General features: G+C 40.2%; 1 long non-coding RNA gene across 1 annotated transcript; it reads left to right on the plus strand.

The window, feature by feature from the left end:
* The first annotated feature begins 2,412 nt into the window (after positions 1–2,412).
* LOC131998727 (uncharacterized) lies at positions 2,413–27,052 on the plus strand. Its single transcript, XR_009398839.1, has 3 exons — positions 2,413–2,573; positions 25,069–25,207; positions 26,680–27,052. It is a non-coding gene; the product is annotated as an uncharacterized LOC131998727 (long non-coding RNA).
* Positions 27,053–27,498: the final 446 nt, after the last annotated feature.

A 27,498-nucleotide genomic window follows, 5' to 3' on the forward strand; every position in this document is an offset into this window, starting at 1 on the left:
TCCTTTCTTGGAGCGTACACTCCTTGAGAACTGTGTTACTCAACAGTGTTTGTTGAATGAACCAATGAGCTTCCCTTGTTACTGACTCAGACATTTATCAGAAGAGGAGAGGTAATTAAATGATAGATTTAAATAGCAAATCCCCTAGCTCCAGCAAGAATACAGGTTGCACATGAGTCAAATAAAAACAGATGATAACACCCAAAATTAACTCTCAGGTGAGGAGACCCATCATGCCAAAGATCCACAACTATGAACTGCCTTGTAGATAATCTAGTTTAGTTAAGAGTGACTTAGGAGAAATGATTTTATTGCACAAATCAACTCTGAGAGTCAGGTAAAAAGTTAGACATGACATGCATTTTTATGGCAGTCAGGTCTTCAGCCTCAGCCAGCTAAAAACAGGAAATAACTTCCCAGATTTATTATGATGTCCTTCGGATTATTTTCATTAACTATTCCCAATCTCAATCTTTATTGGAGGACACTGTCTTATGATAGTGAAAACAATGAATCTCTGACACTTCCCCTTCACTCGGATACACTATATAACCTGAAACTGAAAAATCTCCTTCAATTCAATGGTTTTTTTCACCCTGCTTTTAAAAACTTTTGTTAACAAGCTATCTAGATTTTTCAGGTCAGTGACTCATATCCTTAGCTCCCCAAACCTAGGTTCTTTCTGGAATGTCCTTTCTGAACCAGCAAAAGCTTTCTTCATCGGCAGGGCCTGATTTTTTGAAGCCAGGAATTTATGAAGCTCAACCAGTGAGCGTATAACTCTTCCCCATCTTGGATATGCTACCAGTTCTCTTTAAGGCTTCCAACCAGCATGACTGAGTGAGACATGTCTCATGAGTCTCAGAAGGGAAAATAAGAAGCTGGAGTTAAATAACGAAAGCTGGCAGAGAGCAAGCCTCTGAAAAAAATTCCTGTGCCAGAGAATACCATAAAAAAAAAAAAAAAAGCATACGTTGTAGATGAGAGAATTTGATTTTTTTCCTTTTCTTGACTTTTAAATATTTTTACATACATTACATCATAGCAATAAGAGCAGAATAGGAAAGAAAGAAAATCACCCACCAACTCATCTTTCTAACAAATGAAGAATTTTTTTTTCTAGTTGCTGCCTATCTATATGCATAAACACCTACATGACAGTTTTTATTTATGTAACCTGGAGACTCTCAGGCCTATTGCACATTCAAGTGTCAGCCCACTCTCTGGAAATAAAGTAGGAAGAAATCACTGCCTACCTTCTACCCCCATTCTGGGGCCTTACTCAGCCTGAGGCACCCAGGAGGTCCAAAGGCCCATCACTGACCCTGGAACACAGCAGGGTTTCTCCACAAGACCTCAAATATCATTTAAATCCCTTTAAACAATAGCTGGAATCCTCATTTGGCGATCATATCAAATCCATACTTCCTTGCCAAACTATAGAGTTCTTGCATTATCTCAGCCTGTGGATAGAAGGTAGTATTAGTGATAGGAAAAAGAAGGGTAATAATATTTTTAAAAAGGTATAAAAATCCTAAAAGGTATCAGTACATCCATGTAGTGATTTCATCCCCAGACCCATCAACACCAATGTCAACAAGAAACTACACGAAGTGTTTTTATTGTCTTACTTGGTTATAAAACCCTAGCCTCTTCCCCAGTCCTTCCACAATCCAAGTGGGCAGAATTCTTAAGGAAGAAAACTGTAGCAATTTTCAGCTTGTCGTTCCGGCTGACCCACTCCCTTTCTTTATGTGGACTTGTAACAGGCCGGCCATTCACCTGCCAGCTGACCTTGGGGTCTCTGGATTCCCAGCCATGCTGAGCCTGAACAGGTTATATTTCATAGGCTCTGAACTGGTCAAGGTCTCTGAAGGAGAAATAGTAGGAGCCATAGCCCCTAGCTGTCAAAAATAATGATCTGTTAAGGTTATCCACAATGACCCCTTATGAAGTAGTAATAGTAACAAGATGCCTACATCCATTGGGCCAGAAACGGTGATGATTCCTTTCCAGAAAGTATCTCGTGAAATCTTTACAACAGTACATGAGGTAGGAATCGGTGTCCTTTTTTTTTTTTCCCCAGAAGGGGAAACGGAGATTTACATATCTCAGCTTCCATAAGAGCTATTAGAGTTAGAATGTGGCAAGACAGGAATCGGAACGCAGCAAACAGAGGAGCCTGTCTGTAAGGAGACCACGCTGTCTTGCTGATGAGAGGGCGTGCAGGGACATTAACAGCTTTGCTTCGGCGCTCAGGCCGATTCGGTGCCCAGCTGGGCAAGGGCTCTTAAATGCTGCATCTTATCGTGTGTGCTCGGACTCTGACCATGACTGGAGTCACACTGTTGAGTTCTCATTCCAGCCTGAAAATGCCCTGGGGTAGAAAATAACCTTACACTTAGTGAACGATCATACTGGGACAGAGAGAGGAACTAAAGCTTCAGGGGAAAGGTCCTTCTGACAGGTTCGTGCAGCAAGCACCAGGAAGTGGTTTGGGATGACCCAATCAGCTGGGATCAAAGACGAACGGCAGCTGCACTGCTCCAGAGACTCAGATGTCCATATGTCTGGTAATATACTTTGCCAAGGGCACAAGAAAATCTATGGTCTCCTTCGCAGACGGTAAATGTATCTGTTCCAAAAGATGGGAAACCAGTGTGTTTGGAGGAGGAAAGGAGGGGGACAGAAAACGCGCATCCAGGAAAAGAGAAAGGAGAGGAGAAATCAGAGCAGTAACTAAAGCAGGGACAGAAAGAGGCTGCAGGACGCAAAATGGGCATGGTAGGAACTCTTCCTTTTTCTCAGTCTGCCCATCACCAAAGCCCGAGGGCTGAACCAGTGAGGACAGAGCGGAGGGGCACACACCTGCCCTGCCCCCATCACCCCACCTCACCAGGTCTCCCTGGCTTTCTCTCCAGCTCTTCCTCCCCCATTCTGCCATTCCTTCCTCTTTTCCACCTCTCCATGCTTTACTTTCTTTTTCTCTGCCCATTTTCTCAATCTGTAAACGCTCTGCTCAGAAGCATAGAGCGCTGAAAGGGCGGCCAGCCCTGGCTCTAGCCTGTGACTCCTGACTATGTTGTTATCCTGGGAAATGAGGGGAGTGGGACATTTAAGTCCAAAGCATGCAGTGTTTCTGAGATCCCTGAGATCAGGTCCTGAGGCTTGGCAGTGGATAGCACCGAAGCACTTCCAAAGGTGTAACTTGGTTCTGCGCCTGCCTACTCCACCCGGGACCCCGTGACACCTTTGAAGTACGTCTTGTGTAACATCTTGCAGTTCCACTGCTGCAGGGGAAAGATGTTTGCTTGCTATGGGAGTCTGTTACTTAGTGCTATTAAGTGTTACTCCTTCCAAGATCTAGTTTGATGTTTTTGTGCCTTTGTGTTATTGAAATTGTATGTTGGTATGATTAAGTTTGGACTTAGTTTCAAAGCATTAAAATCTTTGTTTTCTCACTAGAGGAAAGTCTGTTCTGAGGGAAATCTACTTTATTCAGAGGGGAAAGATGCAATGCTACTATATAGAGAGATATCAGGTGGTAAAAGTCACTCTTTAGCACCGTTGGTAAGAGTGCTAGGCCATTTGTTCATTCAACACATAGTTAAATATGTCAGCAGTGATATCTGCTCTAAATAAAATTAAAGTTTGGTAAAGGGATAGTATATATAGGTGGGCTATGTTAGAATGGTTGGTCAGGGAAGACCTCACTGAAAAAGTGACGTTTAAGCAAAGCACTGAAAGGAGGGGAGTGAACCATGCAAACACTGGGGAAAGAATGTTTCAGAGAGAAAGGACAGCAAGTGCAAGGGGCCTGAGATAGAAATGAGCTCAATGAGCTAAAAGAACAACTAGTTCTAATTTGAAGGCCAATCAAATTAGAGTAGACTTTGGAGGAGAACAGTATAGTTGCAGAGGTACACGAGCCTGTAAGGCTATAATAAATAACTTTTTAAAAGATTTTATTTCCTTATTTGACAGAGAGAGAGAGAAAGAGCACACAAGCAAGAGGAGCAGGAGAGGGAGAAGCCTGCTGAGCCTGATCTAGGACTCCATCCCAGGACCCTGGGACCTGAGCCGAAGGCAGACACTTAACCATCTGAACCACCCAGACGCCCCTGTAATAAATAATTTTGATTGGGTTGTAAATGTGATGATGAATCATTGGAAGGATTTGTTTTAAAAAGATCACTTTACCCTCTGATTGAATAGTAGAGGAGAACTCAGGCAGAAGCAGGAAAGCAAGTCAGAAGACTATTAGGGTAGCCAAAGTAAGAGAGGATGGGGGTTCTCAGGTTTGGGATATATATTGTAGAGAGAAAAGGACTCGATGGATTCGGAAGTGGGTTGTGAGGGAAAGAGAAGATTCAAGATCACCTTTAGGCTTTTAGCTTGAGCAATGGGTAAGTGATAGAGCCATTTACCGAGATGAGAAAAGTTTGGGGAAAAGGCAGTAAATCCAGTGTTCAGTTTTATGAAGTTTGATATAAGTTTGAGATTGCCTAAGACACGCAAGTAGAGATGCCAAATAGGCAGTTGAGAGGTAACATTGACTGTGAAGTTGACTAAGACATACTTATTACCACCACTGCTGGTCAATAGTTAGACATTTGAATTTCAAAAAAGGATTTCACCTCCTATCTAGATCACTGAAGTTCACCCTACAGAGCCCTTCTCTCCATTTCAGTGCTCCTAGGGTGGGGAAGATGGGTATTAAATGAGATATTAAGGAATCACCTGGTTTATGGAGCTCACAATCAAATCTTCCAAGAGTGTCTCTTGAGCAATGACTATTTGACATTTCAAAGGGCCCCAACTAGAGAGATCATGTGCTCCTTTAAATGTCGTCCATAACCTAAACAGAAATCTGGCCTACAGGAGCAGCTGAGCATATGGATGAGTGTTCCATAATATCAGCGATCATTTTCAGGCATAGTAACCACTTTTGGAGGATGTGGTGAGTAACAGATTTAACAGTGTGGAGCATGGATTCTGCAGGAGGAAAGGGCACCTTGAAAGAACTAATACTATTCAAAGGACCATGCTGGATGGAAGCCCAAAACTCATGCCATATGGTCACATTATGTGACATTAGATGATCTGGATTACTCACAGAACTCTAAAGCCCATGGACTGTATCGCATTGAGATTACATGCTTCCGGATACTTCAGAGTATTTAACAGGATTAGTAAATAGCCATGCACGCAAAAATGGAAGATTTTTCTCAGCCATGGCATTTCAAGAATCAGTAAAGACTTTTCCCACTCTATTTTCTCATGAGGTGTCTTGCCAGAATTACCAAATAAGCCTGGACTTCTTTAACATTGCAACGTTCACACAGCTGAGCTTGCCAAGGCCTTCTTGGTGTAGATACTATCACTCATCCTTTATAGAGATAGAGTCTTCTGGGAAGGAATATAGAGACCTGGGGCAGAGCATGCGTGCCATTAGAAAAGTCTGGTCAGGGGCGCCTGGGTGGCTCAGTGGGTTGGGGCCTCTGCCTTCGGCTCGGGTCATGATCTCAGGGTCTTGGGATCGAGCCCCACATCGGGCTCTCTGCGCAGCGGGGAGCCTGCTTCCTCATCCTCTGCCTGTCTGCCTACTTGTGATCTCTATCTGTCAAATAAATAAATAAAAATTAAAAAAAAAAAAAAAGAAAAGAAAAGTCTGGTCAGGGGTGCCTGGGTGGCTCAGTGGTTAAATCCTCTGCCTTCAGCTCAGGTCGTGATCTCAGGGTCCTGGGATCGAGCCCCACATCGGGCTCTCTGCTCAGCGGGGAACCTGCTTCCTCCTCTCTCTCTGCCTGCCTCTCTGCCTACTTGTGATCTGTCTGTCAAATAAATAAATAAAAATCTTAAAAAAAAAAAAAAGAATCTCTTATGGTTTAAAAAAAAAAAAAAAGAAAAGAAAAGTCTGGTCATAAAAGGTGTCAGCAGAAATCTCAAGGTATTTCCCAAGAGACTGAGAGCTTATAAAGTTCTTTCTTTGTCCTCTTTTAATTGGTTCAAGTCTGTTTGGCATCTTGTCCTTCAGAGGAGTTGCTTACCAGTCAGACCCTGTTATCGCACTCATTCATTTGAAAGCTAGGTGAGTGTATTTTGCTGTTAGAAAAACATAGAAAGAACTTGGTTATCTTATTAAACAAGGTATCTTCAAATCAGTTGCATGTACCACCATGCTGTATGTCAGTCCTATGCCCAGGCTCATTAACTGGGCCTATGCTGTGAATGGGCAAGGTTAGAGTTTTACTAAGTTTATTAAGTAGACCTTCATTAAGTTTCAGCAGTTAGTTAACACCATGTTATTTGCAAGTCCAGAGAATGAAGTTTGATATAAGGCTTGACCTAGCTCAAGACTCCCAGTGACTTATATTTTTCAAATTGAGGTAAAATTTACATAACATAAAATTAACCATATTAAAGTGTACAATTCAGGGGCACTTAGTATATTCACAATATGGTGCAACAATCACCTCTACCTAGTTCCAAACCATTTTCAACACCTCCAAAGGATACCACTCTCTGTTAAGCAGTCATTCCCCATTCCCCTCCTCCCCAGGCCCTGGAAACCACTGCCACTAAACTGTTATCCTATTCTGGATAGTTCATATAAATGGGATCGTATAATATGTGATCTTTCATGTGTGGCTTTTTTCACTTCAAATGACTTATTATTGAAGATGAGACTGCAGATCCCCAAAGACTCACCCTCCATCATCCCATCATTTCTGATATCTTTAGAATTTTCCCATGCTTGAGGGAGACCCTGGGTCTCCAGGATTTCAGATTGAATGAGGCGTGGATGGATTCCCGGGAAAACCTCAGGAAGTTCTAAGTCATTTTAACATATCAAGTATCTGAGACAAATAACACCCTCAGCATCTGGAGATTTTGGCAATGATGCAGTACATACGATCTTTGATGCACTTATTACAAAAACAGTTGCTCTGAAGAGAGTGTATAATGTGCTAGAGCCTAACGAAAGATGTATTTCCTGACTTCAAGCTTCCCATAGTCCACTGGAGGAAAAGAAAAGACAAATGATCAGACATTAAAATACAATGTAGTAAGGACTGTGACTCAGTTAAGCGCAGGGCACCACGGGCTCACATGTGAAAGTACCTGTTCCTATAGGAGATGTTGGAGGGCTACTCCTTATACTCCATCTTTCCTCCACAAAAGGCTGAGTCCTTGTGTTGCTAATGGAAAAGCAGGTTTTATACAACATGAGGTAATACTTTTCAGAATGTTTAATGGTTGTTGACTTTGGAGACCGTCCTAACTTATTGCATAAAGAGTGCTGTTGCCATGGGTACTTCTCCTTAGATTACTAGTGTTCTGCGTAGCCATTGATGCCAAGCAGCATTAAGGTACAAATTGCAAACTCAGGATAACATTCCTTATGGTATGGGACCGGACATTTATTGATTGACTCAGAAATCCTTGCTAGTATTGGAAGAATTATTTTCTACTTAAACTCTTCAACAATTTAAACTCACCACAGCTTTTGAGGGGACTCTATTCTAAGAATAATTATGTTCTGTCTCAGCCCTCTGCTACAGTCTTAAGTCTGCCCCCATTATTTGCAACATACATGCGTTACTACACATGGCCTTGCTGTCTTTGCTCAGGATCAGTCTCAAGCTGGACGGCTGCTAATGGTTATCACCATGTCTGTAGCATTATGGACACACCCACTTTTATAATATTTAAATAAAAATAGCTCTTGGGTACCAGCCTCATCTCTCCTTGTCCTCAGAAATTTTAGGCTTCCCTTTCTCCTAGTTACTTCTGATTCTGATGTCCTGCTCCTGCTGAATTCTCAATCATTGCCCTGGGTCTCACCCGTTGTACTTACTGAATCTTTTCTGCACCACGTCATCCCCATACTGGACACATTTGATCTCTCTACTCCCCAAAATGCTACTTATCAAACCAATATCCAAATAATTAGAGACAACTGAAAATGTTCTAATGCAGGACAGGACACCAAATAACTTAAAATTGCATATTGTAGCCAGTTCCAAAGTCCCTTTGGCCATTTCTCTCACTTTTTTTTTTTAACCCACCTCTTTTTTCTCTCCCTTAATTTCCCTCAGAATTCAGATTTTCTCCCATTTTATTATTATGCAGAGCCCCCCAGTTCATTCTGATGCATGCAAAACTTTGAGAAGCCTTGACTTAGGCAAACGTTGACTATACACAGTAAGTACGAATATGCAAATCTACTTCATCATATTTAATGGTTGCATGGGTTTCATTATTCCATACTCATGTGCATTTATGTTGTTTCTGATTTTAATATATGAATATACATCAGAAGAATACATGTAAAGATTAAAACAACCATGAGAAGATCTAGCTATTTTATTTTATGTTTAAAGATTTTATTTATTTATTTGAGATAAAGAGAGAGTGAGAGAGAACACAAGCAGAGGGAGCAACAGGCAGAGGGAGAAGCAGGCTCTCCACTGAGCAGGGAGCCTGATTCAGGGCTTCATCCCAGGACCCAAGGATCATGACTTGAGGTGAAGACAGACGCTTAACTGACTGAGCCACTCAGGTGCCCCAAGATTTAGCTATTTTAGATGAAATTTTAAAAATTCCTTCAGTGTTGGAATATTGTTTAACAAGAAATACAAATTGGAAGAGAGAATGTTCGGTAAGCTAGCAAAGGGAGGGAGCTATGCATTCTCCATAGAAGACATGGAGCTCACTGTGGTGGGTGAGAAACTCTATAAGGTTAGGGGCTATGTCTGATTCGTTTACTTTCATATGCCCAGTTCCTTGAACAGCACCTGACACCTGAACAGCTTAGTAAGTATTTCATGAATGAAAGGATTAAGTAAGTGCTGCTGAGTCTGAAATTGTATAGGCCAAGTCCTGGGCCTTGAACTTTTGGACTATCCAGGACTGTAACTGAGACCCTACTTCATGCCCCAGAACTTGTCTGCCTCTGGGAGATGCCCACGACAACACCATAGTGAGAAGCCAAGAGTGCCTATCAGCACTCCTTTCTTCTGAAAGACCTTACCTTTCACCCATCAGTGAGCAGGTTCAGCAGTCTGGTTCTACACCAACTGAGTCCTGGAGGGTACCAAGCAATTATTGTTACTTTTTATTTAGTTTTAATAACGGTATAGTTTCATGCAATAAACTGAAAAGAGCCAAAGAAAGAATAACGGCATAATAATCACGGTTGACCCTTGAACAATGTGGGAGGTTAGGGTTGCCAACCCACAGCACAGTCAAAATTCTGGATATAACTTTTGAGTCCCTAAAAACTTACCTCTTATTAGGCTACTGTTGACCAGAAGCTTTACCAATAACATAAATAATTGATTGACATATATTTTGTATGTTCTGTGTATTATATACTGTGTTCTTACAATAAAGTAAGGTAGAGAAATGAAAATGTTATTAAGAAAATCATAAGGAAAAGAAAGTACATTTACGGTACTGTACTGTATTTATCAGAAAAAAATCCATGTACAAGTGGACCCATGCAATTCAAGCCCATGTTGTTCAAGGGTCAATTGTATATATATATATATATATATATATATATATATATATATATATTCATACATATATATAACTATATATATAAAATACAAACACATAAATATATATATTTAAAAACATATATGAAATTTATATATATCAAATAATATATTTAAAAATCATCAGGATGGGAAATTTGAAGAGTGGGGTACAAATGAAAGAAGATGGGCCATCAGCTGGTAATTAGGGAAGCTGAATGGTAAGTAGGAACTCATAATTAATATACTGAATATATATTTATAAAGAATAGTGTAATGATTATATCATTCTCTCTTGTTAAAAAAGTTCTTCAAGTCATCAGCAGGTGCTGTCCTAGTAACCACATGCTGATTCTCCCACCTGTACACCAACTCCTGGATATATGGCTCTTGTTCCCTTTTGTACAGCAAAGCACTTTCTGAATCACAGTCCTTATATTTTAATGCACTTAATACCATCAATCATTTCTTCTCTTCCCTATATCATCAATCTCTACCTCTTTTCCGGATTATTTGGCCTCAGTCTTTTTTTTTTTTTTTTTTAAGATTTTGTTTATTTATTTGAGAGAGAGAGAGGGAGAATGAGAGCGAGAACATGAGAGGGAAGAGGTCAGCAGGAGAAGCAGACTCCCTGCCAAGCAGGGAACCCAATGTAGGACTCGATCCGGGAACTCCAGGATCACAACCTGAGCTGAAGGCAGTCGCTTAACCATCTAAGCCACCCAGGGACCCTTGCCCTCCATCTTTTAATATAACTTAAATGTCTCCAATATTAAAGATCAAACAAACATATACCCTTCAATTCAGACACCTCCTTCGGTAATTGCCCTATTTTATTCTGTTCCAGAACCTCCAAACTTACCGAAAGTTGCCTATTTTTCTCTTTATATTTCTTGACTTCTCTTTCAATCTACTCTGGTCTGGCTCTTTCCTCATTCATCAAGAATGATGGATATCACAAAATTCAATGTGCATATTTCAGCTGTTAAAATAACAACTTCAGCCCAGATAGTCTTCTTCTTCAGAGAGACTCATCTCCCAAACTTTGGTGACATCTCCATTTAGATATTCCATGGTTGCCCCAAACTCAGCACGTTCCAAATAGAACTCATGGTCTCTCTCCAAACTTGTGGTCCTTCATTTTGGTGAACCACCAATAATTATCCAAACAAAAAAACATACGAACCATGTCTTTTTATTTTTAAAACGGCTTTATTGAGGTGTAAGAGATATACCTCAAAAAATACACACATTTACCTGATCTGCTTTTCTGTCACTATAGGTTAGTTTGAAGTTTTTATTTATTTTATTTATTTTTTAAAAAGATTTTATTTATTTATTTGACAGACAGAGATCACAAGCACGCAGAGAGGCAGGCAGAGAGGAGGCTGGGGAACCAGGCTCCCTGCTAAGCAGAGAGCTCGATGTGGGACTCAATCCCAGAACCCTGAGATCATGACCTGAGCCAAAGGCAGAGGCTTAACCCACTGAGCCACCCAGGCACCCCTCGTTTGAGGTTTTTAGAATCTTATGGAAATGGGATCATATAGCATGACTCTTTAATCTGGCTTTTTTTTAGTCAACATAACTATTTTGAAATTCATCCATGTGTTATGTGTATTAATAGTTCCTCCCTTTTCATTAGTGAGTAGCATGCCATTTTATTTTAGGTCATAATTTGTTTATTTATTCCCCTGCTGCTGGCCATTTGGGTCGTTTTCAGTTTTGGGCTCTTATAAATAAAACTGGTATAAACATTCATGTACATATGGACATATGCTTTCATTTTTCTTGGTCCAGTTTCTATGAGGGGAATGTCTGGGTTGTATGATAGGTTTTATTTTTTAATTTATTTTAAAGAATTTATTTATTTGAGAGAGAGAGATATCAAGAGAGGGAACGAGAGAGAGAGAGAGCATGAGCAGGGGAGAGGGGCAGGGAGAGAGGGAGAAGAAGACACCCTGCTGAGCAGGGAGCCTAATGCAGGGCTTGAGTCCAGGGCTCTGGGATCATGAGTTAAGCCTAATTAAGACAGACGCTCAACCAACTGAGCCACCCAGGCACCCCTGGTAGGTGTGTTTTAATTTTATTAGTATTATTTATTATTTATTTATTACTGGGAGAGGACTTTTTAATTTTAATTTTTAAAGAAACTTCTGACTTTCTATAGCAGACATGATTGACTACCTGCCCAACATCTCACCCTCTGCTTCCTATTCTTCATTGTCTTCTCACTGGCAGAGGCTGAAAGGTAACATGTGCTTTCCCAGCACCCTTTGTAGCTGCAGCTGGGTACATGGCTCCACCTGGCCCAGGGACCTGAAGGGAAGTCGACTGGAGGTGTGGGATAGGAATGTACCAGAAAGATCCTTTGCCACTTCTGTGTTGATACCCCTTCCCACAGAGGGGAGGGTTCAGAGAAGCAAGTGGTCACACCCCCTTGAGCCTGCAGCCTCCTTCCACATGAGCCTCTGGGTACCCAGGGCCCTGAATTCCCTATTCTCACTAGCCCAAGCGCCTCCACAGCTTTAGAAGGCTTCTTTTCCTTCTGCCCCCTGATGGCAGACTGCTGCTGGCCTGCTCCTCCCTAGACCCCAACAGGGGTGGCCATTTGCGGAAGGAGATGCTCTGAGGGGTCCACACCCATGTGGGTAAGGTCTCAAATGGTGAGGGATGTGGTATGCAGTGGAGAGTGTTGGGAAGGCTCCCTTTGCACCCTTGCCCAGAAAAAGTTAGAGATAGGATACTCAGGTCTGCCTGTGACACTAGAAAGTTCAGCAGACATTCTGGGACCATGAGGCCTACAGCATCAGAATGCTGAGGACAATCCTTAATGGCACCTTGGAGCTCCAAACCTTCCCAAGCCGCCTGGCCCCTGGTTTATGTCACTTCTAGTTAAGTCCTTTGTTTCTAGAGGCTCAAAGCATCCTGACTGATATTCTCCATTTCTTTCTCGATTCTTTCAGTAATCACACTTTTACTCCCCTGTCCTTAAGAATGCTCAAATCTGTCCACTTCTCTTAACCTATCTGTTACGACAATGTTATAGCAGGACACGTTATCTGATTACTGCAGATCCTGAAGGTTCTGCTCATGGTACAACAGCTAAGTACGTCTTTCATGGAGTCACTGCGTTCAAATCCCAGCTTGCTCCTTACCACCTTAGTGGCTTCTCTGTGCTTCAGTCAAAAGTACTTTCCTGCCAAGATTGTCGTGAGCGTTAAATGCAATTAAAGAAAAAATGTCGAGCATTGAGCACAGTTCCTGGTTTTACAAAAAATATTTGTTACGTTTCTTTTTCAATATCCCCATAATTTGCTTGCATTGGTTGTGGGTTTTTTTTTTTTTTTTTTTTTTTTCGGAAAACCTTTCCTGGACATTTCCATATCTAGTTAAATCCTGCTTGTTTTTAAATTTCAGTTGAGGTGCCAGCTCCTTCAGGAAAAGTTTCTTGATTAATTTACACTTCTACTTTTCTTCCCAGAGAACAGCTGCTTTACCTCGCCAAAGTACTCTATCATGATGCTTATCACACTTTGGGGTTATTATTATTATTATTATTACTATGCTCCTGAATCCACAGTAGTTAATGATGAACTCTTTGAAGGCAAAGATGTTATCTTTAGCATTGAAAAAATTTGCTGCCATGAAGTCCCAAGAGGAGACAAGTGTTAGTTAAAACTAGGAGATTGACATACTGATACTGTAGGATTCCAATGAATAATGAAATTTGGAAAAGGCAATGCTATAGAAAGAGGAAAATGATCAGTAGTTGCCACTGATTTGAGAGGATGAAGGGATAAGTAGATAGAGCACAGAGGATCTTTAGGGCAGTGAAAGTACTCTAGTGCATAGTGTATGGTGGGTATATGTCATTGTATATTTCTGGAAACCCACAGAGTATACAACATCGAGAATGACCTTAATGCAAGTTATTGACTTTGGCTCATAATAATGTATCAATTAGGCTCATCGATTGTAAACAGATGCACCACTCTGGCACAGGGTGTTGATAGTTGGGGAGGCTATCATGTGCGTGAGAAGAAGATACATGGAAACTCTCTGTACTTTCCAGCTCAATTTTGCTGAACCTAAAACTGCTCTTTAAAAAAAGTACACACACTCCCACACACATGAGGCGCCTGAGCAGATCTCATGAAGTGAGTCAGTTTGACATGCATGCCTCCTGCGTGCGCGATGTTGGAGATGTCACAGTGCAGAAATGAAATCATTCCTGCCTTTGTGGAAGCAGACATTAAACAAACATGATTATGCAAACTATCCCTTATTTACCATTTAAGAAATGCTATGGAGCACAGATCTTCCCCAAGAAAGTACAACTAGACAGGGAGAAGTTAATCCAACAAAAAGGCTATTTAAAGGACCTAAGGACCAAAATGAGCCGTGTGTTCCAGGAGCATGCGCCAGAGAGAAGAGTAGGTACAGGCAGGCAGACTAGTTGGGACATGGTGAGCTAAGAAGATGAGACTGAGGAGGCGAGTGGAAGGCAGACCATATAGTGCTCAAAGCCATGATTAGGGTTAGGAGCTGGGGCCCAAGGCAGTGGGAAGCCATCAAAAGAGAGAGAGATGGTCAGATTGGAATTTAAGGGGAAAAAAAAAAAAATCTCTCTGGCTTCTGCATTAGCCAATGGATCAGAAGGGATCATCTCAAAGTGACTGGACCAGAAAAGAGAGAATGTCATAGTCCAAGGGAGGATGAACCTATAGCAAATGTGACCTACTTAGCTCCTTGTGGATGTGCACCATGTGGGCATGAGGGACACGGATAGTGGAGGAAGACAGTGGAGAAGAGGAAAAGTGTGTGGAAAGGAAGGAAATGTAAGCAGGCAGTTAAGAGAGGGACAAAGCTGAATATATTAACATAGATCATAAAATAGAATGCTTTTAAATAATATCGCTTTCATATCAATGATAAGTAATGAGAGCATACCCATACCCATAGCTGGTATTTATTGAGTAATTACTTTGTGCCAGGCTTTTTGATAACTTTGCACACATATTAATGCATTTCATCTTTTTTTCTGGTTATCTGTTGCTTAGTAACAAATCAGCCTAAAACTTAGTGCTTAAAACAACTATGGTATATATATTTTGCTTCCAAATCTGTGGCTTGGGAAGGGCTTGCAGGTTGGGGGAAGCCTGCCGCTACTCTACTGGGGCTGCTTGGTGTGAGAGCTAGAATCTCTGAAGCCTGCTCACTCCCACGCCTGCAATGGCTCCCACCTGTGTGCCCCAAATCTATGCCTACTCTTCTGTTGTTGGACTCAGACTGCTCTACTGTAGTGTATTTGCTTGCATGTCCGATTCTCTGCTAGACTTGGAGCTCCTTCCAAACACAAAACATGTCTTATTTATCTTTGTATCACCTCTTTTGGGGGTGTCATCCCCACAGTGGGTGCTCCATAAAAGTTTATTGAAAAAGGAACAAATGGGGCACCTGGGTGGCTTAGTTGGTTAAGTGCTGCCTTTGGCTCAGGTCATGATCCCAGGATCCTGGGATAAAGTCCTGCATTAAATCCTTGCTCAGCAGGGAGTCTGCTTTTAACCTCTGTCCCTCCTCGTGCTCGCTCTCTCTCTCTCTTGCAAAAATAAGTAGATTAAAAAAAAAAAAAAACTTAAAAAAGTGAAAAGGGAACAAATGAATGAATTCTCATCCCCACTAACAGAATATTTGCCTTTACCAAATCCTGGTAGGAAACTATCCATTTCCCCTTTGAACACTCCTGGCAACTGGAATTTGTATAGCTTTGCATGGCTACAACTTTATTTATCTGTAGCCCATATCTCCTTTTGTATGACTTTTACTCAGTGCTTCTAGTTTGGGCTTGTAGAACTTCATGCAATGAGCCTAAGCTAACTTCCCCGTGACATCCATCCCCTCAGTGATAAATATCAAATCACATCTAAATCCACTCTGAGCTCAATACCTCATTTCCTATCATTGTTCTTCCTATGTTTTTGGTGGTGACCTCACTCTTAGATAGTTATTGGAGTTCATAGAGATCCAGGACAAAATGCCTGGACAAATATTAATGATGAGCCTGTGGACACAAAGGAATGAAAGGGATAGAGAACCATTCGGAGACCATCATAAGAGGACCACCAAAAGGAAGTGCAGGATGGGACTGAGAGGTGAGGACCCAGATGGGATTTGAGGACAACATCCTTTCATGGTCCTTCCCTGGGCAGGCTGATCTTGGTGAAAAGCAGATGGAGAATGTCTGAGAAGGTAATCTGAGATACGGATCGAAAATGGGGAAGGAAAAACAGGAAGAGTGGAAACTCATTTGAAACCCAGTTTCTTGTTTTAGGAGAGAAACCCACTTCTCTCGTAAAATACTGTTTCTTGAAGCATACTTTATTGATCATCTTCGTAAGAACCCCATAATCTGCTGGTGAATATACAGTCCTCAAGCTCGGCCCTACGCATCCTGAATGTATATCCTTCACAAACTCCAAAGTAGTTCTTAAATACACAGAGAATCTTGTTTTAAGGGCTGGGGTAAGATGGCAACCACTCATAAGATGGGCAACCACTCGTATTCAGATTCAGGAGTTTTTCAAACTATTTCACAAATTCAGATATTTCTTTGAAATATAAAAAGTCCCAGCTCTGGGCACTTGGGTGGCTCAGTGGGTTAAAGCCTCTGCCTTCGCCTCGGGTCATGATCCCAGGGTCCTGGGATCGAGCCCCGCATCAGGCTCTCTGCTTAGCGGGGGGCCTGCTTCCCCCTCTCTCTCTGCCTGCCTTTCTGCCTACTTGTGATCTCTGTCAAATAAATAAATAAAATCTTTAACAAAAAAAATAAAAAGAAAGAAAGAAAGAAAGAAAGAAAGAAAAAAGTCCCAGTTCATGTGTTTAGTCTGTGCACGTTCCATCCCTTAGGTCCTCATCCCAAGCCCTAAGGGCCTGAAAAAAAAAAAAAAAAAAACCAACAATAAAAAAAGAGCTGCCTTGTCAAAAGATCCTATTACAATAACTCTTAGAGAAAGGCCTCCCACCCCTCAGCCCCCCACCTCAGGAAAAGAGCAGTTGAAGAGTTCAAACCCATGCTACATTCTTTCTATTCTCTTTCCTCAGCTTTCTTAAATTCTTTCCTTTCTTTTCTACTGATAGATTTTAAGATAGATTTTCCAATGAATTTTTAGTTAAATAATGAATGGAATGCGTCAAGTATAGCTTTAGCAGACGTAGATTTTATGCTTAGAATAAGAGAGAAGCTAAAATGGAATTTATCTAAAATATGTTTTTGCTCTTTGGGGAAATATTTTAAGAACACTTACTGAGTGTCCTGAGGAAATATCAGTGCACATGTTCTCCCTCCTCCTCCTATCTGTGCACAATTTTTATGAAATTTTAACACATGAAAATCTACCATTACTAGACAAAAATATAATGGCTGGTTTTTCACATGTGAAAGAATTCTTGCTCTAATACAATGATTTTACAATAGCATTTCTTTGAATAGAAGGCTTTGCGTTTTAGTCTCTTTCCTCCAACTATTAAAGCACTTATTTATAGAGCAGAAGGAATATCAGTGAAAAACGTATTCTTTTAATGAAATAGGGCCAAGAGATGAACAGTCTGAAAGGGGAAGAAAGCATTAGTGATAATTACGGCAAAAGTCTTCAGAAAAAGAAAAAAGTGGACTCAAAGTGGATTCACTAAAGCCCTTCATAAGCACTGCTTTAAAAGTAACAGAGTCGGGGCACCTGGGTGGCTCAGTGGATTAAAGCCTCTGCTTTCAGCTCAGGTCATGATCCCAGGGTTCTGGGATTGAGCCCCACATCGGGTTCTCTGCTCAGTAGGGAGCCCGTTTCCCTCCCTCTCTCTTGCCTGCCTCTTGCCTACTTGTGATCGCTGTCTGTCAAATAAATAAATCAAATCTTAAAAAAAAAAAAAAAGTAACAGAGTCTATGGGGGCACCTGGGTGGCTCGGTCAGTTAAGCTTCTACCTTCGGCTCAGGTGGTGGTCTCTTGGTCCTGAAATTAAGCCTCTTGTAGACCAGCTCCCTGCTGGGCAGGGAGTGAGCTTCTCCCTTTCCCTCCTGCTCACGCACGCTTGCTCTCTCTCTCTCTCAACTAAATAATTAAAATCTTACAAAAGAAAAAAAAAACTAAAAAAGAAGGAACATAAACTATGATGCTCACTCATTGACTCCTAAAATATTTATTGTGATCATCTACAACGTGACTGCTGGGGATAAAGAGGTAGCCAAGGCAGGCACAACTCCTCTCTTCAAGACCGAGCTCCAAAGCAACCAAGGGCCAAGGTATTTAATTACAATTGCAATGAATTCTCTAAAGGAGAAATGCAAAATGCTTTAGGAATAAATTTATCATCCTTTGAACGTTAAGTTGAGGTTAAACCAAAAGGAGGAAACATTTAAAACTTTTTTTCAAGCTTCAATTTGGACTTAACTTCTTTGCTTCAAAATTTCGAGAGTTGTTTAGAAGACTGGCCTTCTAAAACATGCATTGTGTGCCAACGCGTTTCTAGTTTCCTACACGCTCCTTCTTTGAGAGCAAGGAAATTCACATTTATTGAGCACTGATTCTGTAGGAGAAATTGGACCCATTTTGCCCAATAATCCAAAATGTGTGTGTCACTATGCTCTCAGGGAGAAAACTGAGGCTCAGAGAGATGAAATAATTTGTTTCAAGTCAGCAGAACCTATTTTAGCTAGAAAGTGGAGGAGGGGAGAGGGTGACAGATAAAAGGCTAATTTCACTGACAATCGGGCTATTGTTAGCACAGCTAATGGGTTGAGCCAAAGCCATTGGAACCAACAGAATGCTGCCTTTTTATCAAAAGTAAACGCCGGTCCATAGATGAAAGAACAACAACGGAGGTTCTTGAGAAAGGAACAGCAGTTGAGCTTTTATGTGAAATATAGCTGGTAATAAAATTAGGTTGTACTAAAATGCATGAAAGAGACTGAACATTGCGTTTCAAGCACTTTGTTGAGATGTTTGTTTTACCTTCAGCAAAGTTTGTAATAGATAACAAGGTAAGATAACAGAGAATTTATTTTGTCAAATGGAAAAAAATTGCACAACGTCAATTTACACAACGATTTAAAGCTTTTGATTTTAAGCAAGAAGCAAAGGAAAGAGCTAAAGTAGTTGGATCAGAGAAATCTTAGGAAACCAGAGGCAAGATCTGTCAACAGGCAGTAATGTGGGAAATTGAGATTTGCTTCCTTCAGGAGAATAATCGGTTGTAATAAGAGAAAACAACAAACACTGAGATTAGTAAAATTCTCATCTGGTCTGTGCTACATCTGCCCAATAAAGTCCAGATGCCAGCTAGTCCAAAGAGTTAGGTTGTAGTAAGTCCCAAAGCAGCTGGTGAGAATCAACATTTAATTCATTCTAAATTCAACCCCCTCAGGGCCTCATCATTCAAGGTGGCCTGGCAAGAAAGTGGAAGGTGGGAGCAGAGAAGCTAGGGTCTGTGGTGGAGAGACATTGAAATTTGCCTTGAGTTTTTATTCTCCACCAAATGGTCATCCTATTTATTTAATTTGCAGCCCACTTATCAATGTAAGTAAGGACAAACTAAGAATACATTTATGTGAAAGGAAATATTTATAGATTCTAAATAATACTATAGATCTAAATAATACTATAGATGATATTCAATAATGCTATTCTGTTCATCTGGTTACAAAACATTCTCTTCAATGATATTTTTGGTAGTAAATTACCTCTCAAAAGCATCTCTTTCTGTAATATAAATGTCTGATTTTGATGAACTCTTCACCATTAAAATAGCAATGCCTGGTCACTCTTCCCCTTTGTCCACTAAATATCTCAGTCACCTCCTCATGAAAAGCAAATCTAAACTCTTAAACCATTCACCAAATAAAATAATTTTCTAAAAGTCCAGACAATTAAAAGAGAAAATTACTTGAGATTAATTTGTATATAGGACATAGCCTACTTTCCCCTGTGCATTTAAGATGTTTTAATACATTTAATTTATTTACTAGATAGTGGGTCACGTCTGTTTAGCCTCTAGTTCCTATCAATTCTAGCAATTCACCCAGAATAATAGAATCCTAGTTTAATAAAATAACATGTATATTCTTTTAAATATACATGGCTTATATTTATAAATAAATGAATTTGAGTTTGTATGTCTACTGTTCTTTTTTCTTTCCTTTTAACACAGACTCTCCCAATTGCCTTTTCTATCGACAATCCTACTTCTACAAAAAACACAGAGAGAGCTGAAGGAGGAGATCATTCATTTTGGATTTTTAAAGATTGTCAGTTCCCAGAAAGCAGGAGCCTATATATTTTTAAAATAAATGTCCATGAATAAAAATGCGTCTTTGAGATCAGTCAGAACTCTTTCTAATTTGTATGTAATGACAAATAGATTTAAAATTAGTTATCAACTTATTCCTCCAGAAAGACTTCTAGACAACTGACAAAAACACATAATACCCATGATAGGGGCGGCTGGTGGCTCAGTCGGTTGGGTACTGCCTTCGGCATGGGTCATGATCCCCCAGGTCCTGGGATCGGGTCTGTGGTGGGCTCCCTGCTTGGCAGGAAGCCTGCTTCTCCCTCTCTTTCTGCCTGCAGCTCACCCTCTTATGCTCTCTTTTTCCCTCAGTCCAATAAATAAATAAAACCTTAAAAAAAAAAAATACCCATGATAGAGTTGTAACAAAGACGTATAGTTAAACCAACCAACCAACAAACAAAAAAAGATAAGACTCCCCATGAGATTAATGCACATGCCTTCCGTATTCTACATACTTGCTAGAGGTGGGCTGCAAACACAACTCTGATCTTTCTGGCAGTGAAGAGACATGGTCAGTAACATGATTCACAGAATCTGTGAAAAACTGGTCTTTCATTCAGGTGAAGCCCAGACATTCAGACCTGCCTGAGAGGCTGACTCCTCACTTCACACACATGTGATTGGTTGACCAACAGGATCACACTTAGCACTGGGACAAACTGATGGTCCAAGGCCTAACATTCTGTGTCATGGTGGCACAGTTGGACATGAGGTGAGATGTGAGACCATGGTAGCATAACTGGGGAGAGTGTTTCAAGCACATTTCACCAAAACCACAAAAACAAACATACCACAATTCTCCATAAACCCCCATAAAAGGCTAACTTTGAGCAGTCCCTTCTGGATTCAGTTTTTTACCAAAGGTGTATCTGGTAGAAGTCATTTGCTGAATATAGTTACATTTAAGGCAGAACTCTCTCTCAGGAGAGTTCTTTATCAACATGGAGGACCTTGGCTAAACAGTAGTTGGCAGCTATCGGCTCCATGACCCTCTCATTTCCTCTGGCAAAAGAACCAGTTTCTATGGAATTAGAGAAGATTTAATCTTCCACTTTCCTAGTTGGGTGCTGAAGGAAGAACGCTCCCACACTCTGAAATGGGTACTGGGAAATTGCGTGGTTACTGGGTAAGTTAGTGTTAAACCCACACTCAGAAGACAGAACGTGTACAAACTGGAGGCCCGAAGAATGGGGAGAGACAAGAAACTGAGGAGAGTTACAATCACAGGCATTGTGTTGGGCTCAATGCTCTGTGCCTCTGTGGTGCTTGGTGTAACAGATTTTGTGGGGGTGCTGTGAAAAAGCTTTTCTTCCTCCAAAATAATTAAATAAAAAGGAGGATGCTCTGGAACGCTGCATAACTCCAGGGAATTTGTCTGCTCTGGGGGAAAAAAAGGCTGAAAATAGGATATGACTTATGAAATGTTGAAGATTTTCTTAAATTCCACTTGAAGGAATTTGCAAAATCCTCAGTCTGTGATTTTAAACAATGCATTCAAGTAGGATGGACACACGCCTTTCAGGTTTGTTTGTTTGTGTGTGTTTTTTTTTTTTAGATTTTATTTGTTTGTTTGTTTGACAGAAATCACAAGTAGGCAGATAGGCAGGCAAGGGGTGGGGAACAAGCTCCCCGCTGAGCAGAGAGCCCTACGTGGGGCTCCATCCCAGGACCCTGGGATCATGACCTGAGCTGAAGGTAGAGGTTTTAACCCACTGAGCCACCCAGGCACCCCAACCTTTCAGGTTTTTTTGTTTAAAGTGATGGCTCATGGGTATAAAGTCAGGAATGGCCTAATACCATAGGGTAAAGACCGAAAGGAATAGGAAAGAATTTTTTCTTTTTACAAAATGTCAAAGGCCTAACCAGAATATACATTATTTATATACAAAAAGTTATATATAATCATTATGTATATCACATTAAATAAAAAGAGAATAATTGAATATACAACAGAATTTCTATACGGTTTGCTTGTTTTGAGTACACAAATGTATGGTGATGACCTCTGATGGCTTTAGAGGGAAGGATTTTAGAACTTCACTTCTTTGTATTGTGTATTTTAATTAATTAATTAATTATGTGCACATGTATTAGATGGATGGATGTATTAGGAAGACGGTATTACTTTTTCCTTCCTGTATGTTTGGGTGGGAAAGCATTGTTTTTAAAGAATTCAAAGAGATAATGTACATGGTTATGTTTTTCCAGTAGTAAAAATACCATCCCTAGTACAAAGTATTTTAAACTGTGTCATGTGCTGCTTTGGGTTGGTCGGTTTCTTACATGGATTTCTTAGATTCATAAAACTGAGTATGGCTTTGTTGTGAAACAAATATTCTTTTGGAGTCCAGCAGGATGTAGGTTTTTCCTTAATAATACACACACAAGGGGTGCCTGGGTGGCTTAGTGGGTTAAGCCGCTGCCTTCGGCTCAGGTCATGATCTCAGGGTCCTGGGATCAAGTCCCGCTCCCTGCTTCCCTCTCTCTCTTTGCCTGCCTCTCCATCTACTTGTGATTTCTCTCTGTCAAATAAATACATAAAATTTTAAAAACAAAACAAAACAAACAAACAAAAAAAAACCTTAAGAAGGATTATAAATGTTTGGCCAGTTTTTTTTTGTTAAGAATTTTATCAAATTAACTATATACTTTGATTTTAGTTTGTTATAGTTTAGTGATATGTTAGCAATAAGCCTTAGACCATTTTCAGGAGTTTACTTACTCAAATATATTTTGAGGCAGCCATTACCTGGCCTTCAGTTATAAGGGAAAGAAATTATTTCTCATACCCCATGTCTACCTCCCACTGATCTAGTTCTAACTTCTGGAACAAGGCCAATTCTTGTTTTTCTGAGTAGACGTTAAATTATTTGAAACGGCTATTTCCTCCTCCCTAAGTCTTCTCTTGTTTAAGCTAAGAATTCCAAGTGATACAACTTTTTTTTTTAACTCAAATGTAAGATTTTATAGCAAACCCTGTTAAATTTCACTGTATTATTCTCATCAATTAATTTGCTCTGTGAAGATATCCAAATATTTATTCTGGGATCCAAGACATTAAAAGCCTCTCCAAATTCATGTCTTCCTGCCTTTAAATACACTGGAAAAACATTTAAGAATTATAAAAGTGGAAGTCATCTTCACTTTCCAGTTTATGAATAATCAAAAGAGGATGGTAAAGATAAGATTTACTGAATCTGTCTTTCAAATTTCTCATGTGGGGCGCCTGGGTGGCTCAGTGGGTTAAGCCGCTGCCTTTGGCTCAGGTCATGATCTCAGGGTCCTGGGATCGAGTCCCGCATCGGGCTCTCTGCTCGGCAGGGAGCCTGCTTCCCTCTCTCTCTCTCTCTCTGCCTGCCTCTCCATCTACTTGTGATTTCTCTCTGTCAAATAAATAAATAAAATCTTAAAAATAAAATAAAATAAAATAAAATTTCTCATGTGGACCCATTAGAAGTATTTAATTATTAAAAAAAAGTTACATGAAATAGTCAAATATATTTGTATATACATGTTTTCAAAGTACCTGAACCATATTTTTTATTCTAATAAGATAATTTACACAGTGACAGATGTTATACTGTACAAAAATATTTTTGAATAATCAGATTAAGCTCATGAATTAGAGATGATTTCTTTTCTTAAAACTTTATAAACACTACGTTGGTTAGTCGGAATAATGAAAGAAATTCTATTTTCTAGGGATACAAATTTAATTCTAAACAGTCAGGCTGTATCATGGCTTTAATATTAGACCTTCATCTTTCCTTCAGTTGTGAAGAATATGTTTTAGGGTTTTACCAAACAATACTAATATACTTTTTGCAGGAATAGTTTAGGCTAAATCTTCCTATTTAAAAAAAAATTTTTTTAAATAAGGGGGTTCACGTGCCTGGCTGGCTGAGTCGGATGAGCGTGTGACTCTTGACTTGTGAGTTCAAACCCCATGTTGAGTGTAGAGATTATTAAAAAAATAAATAAAATAAAATAAGGGGGTTAGCTTAAGTAACTTCTAAGGCTACTTCAAGATTTTTTAAATAAATTTTTTAATCCAGTAGAGAAATATTCTCTTATCCCTTGAACTATACCTTCAGTAGAGAGTTCATGTATACCACGCCCTTAAAAAACACTTAAATGATTGCTCTTCAATTTTCAATTTCTGTGTAGACATGCGTCATTCAGCAGTTGTCCATGAATATTTAGTTCTACCTCAGCAAAAGATCAGAAAGATCTGTAAAACTCTTCAGTGGAATAATACAACCTTTCTGATTCTCAGAATGAAAACATTTGTTTTCATGTGGCTGCTATAGTTGGATTTTGATCATGTTCTGTAAGACACACCTCAAATGTGCTAGAAAACATACTGCTGAAGCTGTAGGGGACTTGGCAGCTCTGCGGGGATGAATACAGGAAGCAGAGTGAGGAGACTCCTAAGGCACTAGTGTTCTCTTTCCAAGGCTCTTGGACCCTGGCCACACCTTCCAGCCTGGTTCTCCCCAAGCCACTGGGGTCTTCCTCATGTACATCCCCACCTCACTTCCAGTGACCATGTGGGCCCCCTTTGTCTTCCCTGGACTAATGCTTCCTTCCTTGGATCACACCCTGACACGAAGCGGTCAGAGAGTGGGCCAGGGTCTTCCCCAGCCCTGACTTTGAAATAAGGTCTGTTTATATTAATCAACCCGACAACAATCCTTGGAATAGCTAATGTTACGCTGACCACCTAGCATTTCATGTTTGCTACTTTTAGAGGAGAGTGGGGGGGTTTGTACCCTGACGACTGAAAGTAAGGGTGAACCAGGGATTACTTAACTAGCCTGATCTGCCTGAGCCCTGACTCCACCAGCATTTAGCATTCAACCCCAAGGCCTCAGATCTGGCCTGGTCCCAGCAGGCCAGGATCTGGCTCTCCTCTGAATCCAGGCAGCCCTGGGAAGAGAAATCCAGATTTGGATCAGATTTGTTTCAAAGGAATCATGAAGGGGAAATGATGACAGGGCACTCTTAAGCCTTCTTTAGAAAGGCCTGGCACAGGGCCACAAGGTAGGATATAGGACATCTGATCCCAGATCTGGAAAGGTTATTGTTTCTCTGGGCATTAGTTTCTCATTTGAGAAATAACAGGTCAATTAGGTAATTTTCTAGACCCCATTCATTGCATCACCTGTTCTTTTTAAGTAGGTCTGAAACCACCTGTCAGCCTGAGAATGGAATAAATCACCTTGCACCATACCATATCTTTCCCAATGCGGGTCACATGGCCAACAAGAGGGAGCATAAGGTGACACCAGTCTTCACGTCAAGTTAGTTATGGTGCCAGGTAAAGGCTTTTATTTGTGTTTATATTTTTGTATCTGTATTATTTTGCTGTTCTCATTACAGATAAGGCACAGTTGAATTCATATCAGCTGATCTGGTACAGAATATCTCTTTAAGAGGAAAGAGATCGGCTGCCAGTGTTTGGGATTTTCACAAAGAAAATATTTTGAAGTAGAAGAAGCTAAGATGAGAAAAGAGAAAGCAGGTTGTCCTATGTAGATTATAATCTCAAGTTGATTTTTTTTTTTTTTTTTTGCATACAGTTAAAACAAACAAAAACTCCAAATCAGAACAGAAAAGGATAACTTTGTGTGCTCTGTTTCCTCCCTCTTCCCTCGGTTACATCTTTCCTCCTCTTTCAGCCCTCACTTAAAACTCTTGAGTTTTCATATTTCCTGGAACTCCTTTAGTCACAGGGGAAAAAAAAAAAAAGGCAGGTCTCCTAGAGGAAGTTCTTTAAACAGAAGTAGAGGTGGTGTTGTCCTTCCCAGAGTAATTCATCATTAAAAACCACGGAATAATATCTCTTGATAGGTAAGAAAATAGAAAGCAAATCAGAGAAAAATCACTTTTACTCTCCTCTTCCTCTCACACTGCTGTTAGCATTTTAATTTCTTCTCAACTTCTTCCTTTGCACAGGTTTTTCCTATGTGGTTGTAATGATATAGCATATGGATTCCATATCTTTTTTTTTCTGTGTTTTCACATAGCCTTTAATGGCTGTGTGCTACCCTCTCAGGAGCAAATGACAGGTTTTTTTTAACAACCATTCCTCCAAGCTGAGGTTCCCAGGTCCTTTGAGGTCTGGATGAAGCAATGGAATGACAGAGAGGAATTACTGCTCAGTGGCAAGACCTTATGTGCACTGGGAAGCATGAGGTAGAGATTTTGAAATGGGTAGAAGTTCACGGGTCAGATCCTCTAGATGTTAACAGGGAGCTCATCATAAGGAAATTCTTTTTCTTTTTTGTTTAATTTCAGACTTTACTGTGATATAACTCACATGCCATAGAATTTGGCTATTTAAAAGGTACAGTAGTTTTTTATGATAGTCACAGTGTTTGCATAGCCATCACCATAGTGAATTTTAGAGTATTAATGGTCGATTTCTATGAGGGATGAGAAAATGGAGACCTTTATCCCACATAGAATCTGAAATGAGTTTCCATGTTTTATTAGTTTTACAATCATTTATTTAAAACAGTGTTTTTCAAACCAAGGTGGTGCATTAGTAATACCTTCAAACTCTGTTGCTTCTGAGCCTGGACAGGTGGGAGAGTTAACAGGTTCCATTGCAGAGGTATATGCCCTTTTGGCCAGTGTGAGAGAGCAGATAGCAAGTCGTCTTTGCCCTAGGGTCAGGCTTATTTTTGGGTTCCCATTGCTGGTGTTGTGTTTTGATCTACCTTACATTCAGGAGTCAGGAGTGCTGATAACTTCCTCTTCCTCTTCTTCTTTCTTCTTTTTAAATAGGCTCCACACTGGACATGGGGCTCAAGCTCACGACCCCAAGATCAAGAACCACATGCTCGCCAATGGAGCCATCCAGGCACCCCAAGATGACTTCTTTCTCTTTGGGTCTCTGTTGGTTTCCAGTCCCCAGCTTACTCCTGATTCTCAGTAATCCATTGACACCCAGGTATCTGCTTAGTGCCCTGGCCTCCTGGCTGGGGTTCTTGGACATACTCCTGACTTCTAGCTGCACTGGAGTCCTCATCCCCCAGGTACAGGTTCCAGCCCCTGACACCGCTTGGCCCTCTCCCCACCCTGATCAGTTTCAGCTGTTGCCACCCACACCCTATTTTGAAATCACGAGTGATTATCTGCACATAAGCAGGACGCTCTCTTTAACTGAGGATAAAGAAGTCCGTGTTTCAAAGGTCATTGCTTCCAAATTCAAGAATTGTAAGATCTATGAAGAACCGGAGATAAACTAGATGAAAAAAACAAGCCTTAGTGATTCTTTTTTGGTACAAAGATGTTTCACATGTTATTTATAAAATTGAAATATCCAGCAATTCGTTTGTAGTTGAACGAATTAAGATGTAGCTTCAAGATGAAATATTGCCTAGCTATTGATATTGATATATAGTAAAAGTCTTTAATGATGAAGTTAATGCTTTTAATATAATGTTTATTAAAAATCAGGATTAAAATTACATATAAAGAATCTCAATTATGTAAAATACACATAGGGATTTAAGCAAAATATTGTATCTTGATAGTTACTCTTTTCTATGCTTTTCTGTACTTTGTAAAATGAGAATGTCTTCCTTTTATTTTTTTTTCAAG

This window comes from Mustela nigripes, chromosome 13, assembly GCF_022355385.1.
Source record: "Mustela nigripes isolate SB6536 chromosome 13, MUSNIG.SB6536, whole genome shotgun sequence".
In the NCBI taxonomy this organism is placed as follows: domain Eukaryota; kingdom Metazoa; phylum Chordata; class Mammalia; order Carnivora; family Mustelidae; genus Mustela; species Mustela nigripes.